Source organism: Nicotiana tomentosiformis, chromosome 2 (assembly GCF_000390325.3).
Source record: "Nicotiana tomentosiformis chromosome 2, ASM39032v3, whole genome shotgun sequence".
In the NCBI taxonomy this organism is placed as follows: domain Eukaryota; kingdom Viridiplantae; phylum Streptophyta; class Magnoliopsida; order Solanales; family Solanaceae; genus Nicotiana; species Nicotiana tomentosiformis.
In genome coordinates this window covers 187,279,500-187,287,409 of record NC_090813.1, presented here as the reverse complement: position 1 = coordinate 187,287,409, position 7,910 = coordinate 187,279,500, and the positions used below count along the sequence as shown (strand labels likewise).

The following is a 7,910-nucleotide window of genomic DNA, read 5'->3' as shown; positions in this document are numbered from 1 at the left end:
GAAATCAGGCATGTCGAACCTTACCCACCCAAAAACTTATGAGGGACTCAAGTGCACTACTGTTCCGGAATAATAGGAAATAATGGAAATAAAATATAGCAAAAGGTGACTTCGGGACCTGCGAACGTCGAGCAGGTATACCTTACAAGTCTCCGGCCGTACAGACATACCAACAAGATCTATAACATATCAACAAAGTCTAACTCCCGGTCAAACCTTTCAACCTTCCAAACCTTCAACTTTCCAATTTTCACCAAAATATGCCAAAACCTTCTACAAAATATACAAATGCGAATCCAGGCATATGCCCAAGTCCAAAATCACCATCCGAACCTAATGGAACCATAAAAACTCCGATCCGGGTTAAACACGCAAAAGGCAAACTTGGTAACTCTTCTAACTTAAAGCTTCAACAATAAAATTCATTCTTCCAAACTAATTCACATAAATCACCCGAAACCGAAGATACACACAAGTCGTAATACGTCATACGGAGCTACTCATACCCTCAAACCACCGAGCGAAGCGCTAATGCTCAAAACGACCGCTCGGGTCGTTACATATTTATGGTTAAGACTTATTTTCCAAATTAAAAGTATTAGGGAAAATAGTATAGAAACTAATACTTTAATTGATATATTCAATCAAATAAAAAAAACTTCATTCTATTCCAACTAACAATTCATATAACTGTTGCCTCAGTGAAAACGACTTTTTCAAAATTAAAATTAATAAAATTTTATCTAAGATCAACAATGAATAAATGGATTGGTTACCTTTTTGGATAACCAAAGTGGATTAGCTATGGTATCAATTGGAAAGATTTTTTAAGAAGAAATCAATTATAAGAGTTATTAATCATAATTTTTAAAGGTTTATATTTAACGAAAAAATTAAGGCCTTTTATTGAAGTTTGGCTTTAGGCCCCCAACTTAATTAACCCGCCCCTGGACTTTGTGATGCAATTCCCCTAGGTGATAGCTCCTCATGATGTATCATATTATTTGAGGAAAAGTTGTTGCATTTTTTATGAGCTTCTTGTTTGTTGTTTCATAGCTAATGGAGCAAAAGCAGCCGCCTAGCATCATCTGCACATGTAGAGCTAGCTGCAAACAGTAACTACAGTTGCATCTATTCGCAAATTCATCCACCTGCACTTCTTTTTTTTTGCAGATATAGTACAAAGTTTGCAGACAGTAATCAATCCCATGTATGTTTCTTGATTTGCAGTAACATTTCTGGACTTGAAGAGTAACAGATGATTTGCAAACAATTCAAATGCCAAAAAAAGAAAAGAGAGTATACAATAACAACAATTTTGAAAGAACAATCTTGGAATACATAACTAGAGAGTGCCAATATTTAACCATAAGCACACAAAATGAAGAAAAAAGGGGGGAAAATTTGTCAAAAGTCCTGTGCAGCAGATGGAGCAAGAATAGCAGCAAAATTATCTACACATGTAGAGCTAACTGCAACTACAAATAAAGACCGGAGAATTTGAATTTTCTGCATTACAGGTGATGTTGCACCAGCATCTACTCTCTCTTCACTGTTATGTAAACTGAGTTCACATTGTTTATCAGTATTCAACATCAAGACTCCAACATGATTAGTCCATATTATGATAGTATTTCTCAGAACACTAAGCATATGCATCAGTGCTTTGCACATTCCCAAGACTAACTTTTAGGAAAGTTGATATTATAATGCCACTTCCTAAAGCATTATTCTCATGCCCCTTGTAATACTTTTCAATAGCTAGTGTCGTCAACTTTGGCATCAAAATCAACAATGGAGGCCTTGGAGATTCTTGACAGAGGAACAGAAGCAGCGTGCTCATCAGTGATAGCCACATTCAGTCTGCACAAGGTATTCAAAGCACAATGTATCAGTGAAGGAGGTGATAGCTTAGTGGCTCTTGCACATTTGGACTAAAAATTTCAGCTTCCCTTATATTATCACAACTACCAGTAGCGGTACTACTCAAATTTGACTGAAATACTGCATCTTTCCCACTCACATTAGGATTAGTACATTTTTCTTGCAACAATTTGTCTGAAGTTTGGGATGGGATATCCTGCATTGATGTATTAATAGGCACTGGAGGATTTTTAATAACACTTACTGTTGCACATGAGGCCAAATATTGTACAGCAGCACCTATTGAAACATTTTGATCAAAGATATAGCAGCCTCAACTCCAAATGCATCGATGGGCTGATTCTTGGTGCGAGTGAATTCCACCAGCCTGCATCACAATTAAAACTCTATGCGTCGATGAGCTGATTGTGATGGTATTTCTTGAACGATATATAAAAACTTGAAAAAAGTTCTTAGATACATATATTTGAATAGCCATAAATTGACCTGTTGCCCACCAGATAACTTTCATGTAGTACAGAGGTTGCCCGCCTTTTGTTTCACTTCTTGCTATCCTCCAAATACACCTCCTACAGCACTATTCTCATCCCCTTGTAATCAATATCTGAGTGAATATTATCCCATCATTGCGGAGAGTTAGCAATCTCATGTATGTTTCTGGACATGAGGAGTAACATATGATATGCAAACAATTCAAGACATGCTGAAGAAGAAAAGAGAGTATACAAGAACAACAATTTGAAAAGAACCAAACTTTGGAGTATTTACCCACAAAATGAAGAAAAGGAGGACGGAAATAGCAGGGAGAATGCATTAGATGTCTGAGGGTTTATCTTTAGCCTCTAAAGCTGGATGTATTCCTTACATGCATTCTGCAAAAGAAGATTACACTGGTCAAACTCTGCTATATATGATGAAATGAAGGAGGTAATAAGTTCGTCTATACTCACATATTTTCCCAGGGTAAAAGGACTTAATCAGTTAAAAACAAGGACCTGAATATCCCCCATCATTTCTTCTACATCTTGCTTAATCTTCAGAGCAGATGCTTCAAGTTGAGGGCTCCTCCACAGTTCGATAATTTTTAATGAACAAATATTCCCGAAACTAGGCGGAATCTCCTCAAGCTTAGGACATTCCCACAGTCGTAATTTCTCAAGCGCAGGAAAGGATTCCTCTCTAACCTCCCACTTAGCAAGACTCACTCGCTGCAACGTCAAACATTTGAGTTTCTGGAAGGTGTCTTCCTCCCCCATGTTCCATTCTTCCCCCTCGATGATTGTGTCTTCAAGGTACAGCTCTTCAAGCTTGGGTAGTTTTGCTATTGTTGATGGTGAATCAGATGTCAGAGGAAACTTACACAAACCCAATATTTTCAAACTCAAAGGGAAGCGAAAATCCCACAGTCGATTTGCCGCTACAGAGGGTGCACAATCATTTGAATTTGTACTTTCAAATTCTACATGGAGGGATGCTAGTTCATTTAGGAAGTCCAATTTGGGGAACCAATATTGCTCTGCTGAGCAATCCCATGATTCCTTGAGAAAAAAATCAAGCTCTTGAAGATTAGGAAACCTTTTGAAAATATCCTCTGTGTCTTTCGAATAAGAAAGCTTGAGTCCTAATATTCTCAAGTTCTCTAACTTTGAGTCCTCTGCTACCAGTATAGGTTGATTGGTATCCAAATCAAAGAAAGAACAGTCATCTATGTCCAGCACTCGCAACTTTACAAGATCCAAAATTGTCGGTAGAAGTATCAAGGGCGGTCCGTCGTTTTCCACCAGCAGAGTTTCAGCAAAATTGTGTCTTAATCTGTAGGAACCTCAAGTGAACCAACGTGCATATCTCATTCAGCAAAGAATCATTTACCTTGATAAAAGAGCCGTATAATTCCAACACTTTAAGAAGCCTCAAGTGTCTTAGGTGACATATATCATAAAGACGGTTGTCCAGCTTGTGTCCATTTATCTTCAAAGAATAGAGGTGTTTAGCAGAATGCCTTTTCTTTTTTGAATCGAACAGGACAAAATTGTTGTGCCCAAAGTGCTCCTTATCATAATCAATGGTTATTTGACGTGGCATTAAATCAGAAGAAGATGATGATGGAGCGCTTGAACTTATCAAGTCAAACAACTTTTCCTCTCTTGCTTTTATCAAACAAAAGTCATGCACAAGATCATGAATTTGGCAAGTCCGATCGTTACCTATTTCATTGAAAGAAATTACCAAGCTACTGGAAATTAAATTATCCAAATAAACCTCCATCACTTCTTCCAAACTGTTCATCTCTGTCTGTTGTACAAGTCCTTCGCCACACCAAAGATTTTTCAAAACAAGGACGTTAAGTGCTCTGTCCTTCTGATAACTTGCAAAGTAAAGTAAGCATGGCTTTAGGTGATCTGGTAAATGGTCGTAACTTAATCCTATAACCTTCATCACTTCCACTTCCTGCTTGAAAATAAAGGAATGCAAATTATTCAGAACTTCAAGCCACACACTCCTTTTCTTTTCCTTCCGAGCAATGACTCCAGCAATCAGATCAACCACCAAAGGAAGCCCTTTACAGTTTTGGACTATTTCTTTTCCAACATCCAGTAGTTCATCAGGGAAACTTTCTTTTCCAAAGACCCTTTTCTCTAATAACTCCATACTTTCTGCTAATCTTAGCAATCGAAGATCAAGCGGATCACTGTGGTGTTGTGCATGCAAAGCCACTTTCTTATCCCGAGTCGTCAAAATAATTCTACTTCCTTTCTCAACTCTAGGAAAATGTCTTCTCAACTTATCCCATGCTGCAGTATCCCACAAATCATCTAAGACTATAAGGTACTTCTTTCCAAACAGATTTTTCCATAGCTCGTCAGCAACATCAATATTCTCACTGAATTTCGAAGTTGAGCCAGTAACTTGATTAAATAGTTTTTCCAGCAGATCCTTCTCGTCATATTTTTGATATACTGTGCACCATGCACGGATGTCAAAACGACTAGAAATTGACTTATCATTATACACTTTGTACGCCAAAGTAGTTTTACCCGAACCCGGCATACCAGTGATCGAAATGATATCTAGTGTTTTTGGTCCATTGCTGAGCTTCCTAATTATCAAGTATGTCTCCTCTTTAAAACCTACAATTATTTTACCAGCTATTGATGACTTGCGCTTAACTGGCTTGTTGGGAGAGTTCACAACAATGATGCCCCTGTTCTTGGAAATCTTCTCAAGTAAATTTGAGACATCTTCTTTGATAAGATTGATCTTTTTTATGGCAAAGGGAAGTGAGAAAATAAGATGTAAGAGACCATTATCTCTTAAAATAATTGAATCAATGATATCTTTTGCCTCATATGCCACATCTAAAGTACGTGCCCAGAGATCTTTATACAATTCTTGTTCAACATTCTCGAAGAAAGATCTTATGAATTTAAGATCTTCTTTCACCAGCCTAATTTCTTCTTTTATCAAAGCAACTGAATAAGCATTAGAATTGAGCAAATCATTTAAGTGTCTAAGTAGAAGATGCATGAACAGGGGTCCATCACTCATGGGAAAGCAGAGTTGAGATGAGTCTGGGGCTTTCAGGTAAACATCTTTGAGTTCTCTCTTCAAGAATTTAATATTTTCGAGCAAGCCTAGAGTTGCACTGTTTGTTTCATTGGTACTCTCTCCATTCCTTGATTTCTCTTCCAAGTTGCAAGCAATAACTGATACGTCCCTGGTAAGTGCTCCAACACGTGCTAGGAATTCAAACAACTTGCCATTACAAATAAAGTCCTTAGGCACATCAGTGAGAATGATTAATAGGAACTCTATCATGACATGAATGTTTCGAGCCCCCAAAGTGCTAGCAATAATAAAATTTACCATGTGCTCTTGTAGATGAATCAGATATTCTCTAAGAATGTCCGAAGAGGTTTCTAGGAGCTGGTTAATAAAGTTTCCAACTTCTGGTGATGTTGAAGCTTTTAAATTTGTAAGACATATGTGCATAACCTCCAACTGAGTTGGAATAATCTCCAAGAATAGATGTGCTCGCTTGAAGAGTCGAGAGTGTCCACCAATTTGATTATGCCATAGGAAGCGTCCTACTCTCTCAGCCATAAGTTGAAACTGAGGTAAGACATATTCAATAATTTCATGATCAACACAACCATTCACTTTCAATAAATGGAAATCTCTTATGTTGCCACATACATTGTGAAGAATCTCATATTCACTCATTGATGGAAAAACCTGTTTAGCATGATACTTGGATAGATGGTGGAGATTCAAGAGGAGCAAGTCCAACTGCTCCTCAGTCATGGTGGCACTTGATTCAGAACGATGACGTGAGCTGATACAATCATCCATATTATCCATGAAGCAAGGAAGGCCATGATGCATGTCATATTTAAACAACACATTGCGGCCATAATTTCCTGTGCAACTGAAAAAGCAAATGCAACATAATCTCCAAACTTTAATGGTTGTTTACCTTTTCTTCTTGGTCTATATTTGGCTATAGAATACTCCTCTTCTTCTAGTTAAACTTCAGGAGTCTCAACTTCAGGAATTTCAGCTTCTGTCTCAACTTCAGGAGTTTCAACTGTATTTTGCTCCAAAGTTGATGAGCTTGGCTCACAAGGAATGCCAATCTCAATCTCCACCTGGTTCTGTGTACTCTTTCCTTTATCTGTATTACAAGAACTAGAAGACTCTTTTCTAAAATGTAACATAGAGGATTCATCAAAGGTTACATCTCTGCTAATTATAAATTTTGGTGCCGTGGGATCAAGATACCATAGTCGGTATCCTTTCACCCCAGATGCATACCCAAGGAAAATGCACTTTTTAGCCCTTGGCTCTAATTTTCCATCATTTACATGCATGTATGCAGGACAACCAAATATCTTTAAATCAGAATAATTAGCAAGAGTACCTGACCACATTTCCTCTGGAGTCTTAAAGTTCAAAGGTGCAAGAAGGAGCTCGGTTGACAATATAACAAGCTGTAGAGATAGCTTCTGCCTAAAAGGCGTTTGTCAACCCAGCATTTGAAATCATGCAACGAGCCCTTTCCAAAAGAGTTCTATTCATCCTTTCTGCCACACCATTTTGCTGAGGTATCATTCTCACAGTACGATGTCGAGCAATTCCTTCATTCTTGCAAAATTCGTTGAATTCATCATTACAAAATTCCAAGCCATTATCTGTTCTAAGCCGATTAACCTGTTTTCCTGTTTGCTTCTCAATCAAAACTTTTCATTGTTTGAAATTTAAGAAAACATCACTTTTATTTTTCAGGAAATAAACCTAAACTTTCCTTGAATAATCATCAATGAAAGTTAACATATACCTGGCACCACCTTTTGATGGGGTACGTGAAGGACCCCAAAGATCTGAATGAATGTAATCCAAAGTACCTTTTGTTCTATGAATCGTTGGAGATTTGAAGCTGACTCTTTTTTGCTTCTCGAACACACAATGTTCACAGAACTCCATATTTTCGGTACTTTGGCCACATAAGAGACCTCTTTTACTGAGGATGGAAAGACCTTTTTTACTCATATGCCCCAATCGCATATGCCACAATTTGGTGATGTCAGAATCTGATTTATCTGATATTGAAACTGCAGCAGCACCTGTAACAGTAGATCCCAAAAGAATATACAACGTACCAGATCTACGTGCTTTCATGATCACAAGAGCACCATGAGAAATTTTCAGAACTCCACCTTCACCTGCGTACTTGCACCCAAGAGATTCTAGAGTGCCCAAAGAGATGAGATTTTTCTTCAAGTCAGGAACATGTCTAACATCGGTGAGAGTTCTCACCACACCATCATGCATTTTGATTCGGACGGTACCTTTTTCAATAACTTTGCAGGCAGCATTGTTGCCCATCAAGACAACTCCACTTTCAATAGATTCATATGTGGCAAATAAATCCCGACTGTGACACATATGATAAGAACAACCCGAATCTAAAATCCACTCATTGTTAGATTTGAAACTATTATTAGTTGCTAAAAAATAGTTTCCTCAGT

The 7,910-nt window shown here is 37.7% G+C and overlaps 1 pseudogene; it reads right to left on the bottom strand.

Annotated features, from left to right (window-relative positions):
• Positions 1 to 1,279: 1,279 nt before the first annotated feature.
• On the bottom strand, positions 1,280 to 6,352 carry LOC104097464 (putative late blight resistance protein homolog R1A-3; annotated as a pseudogene).
• Positions 6,353 to 7,910: the final 1,558 nt, after the last annotated feature.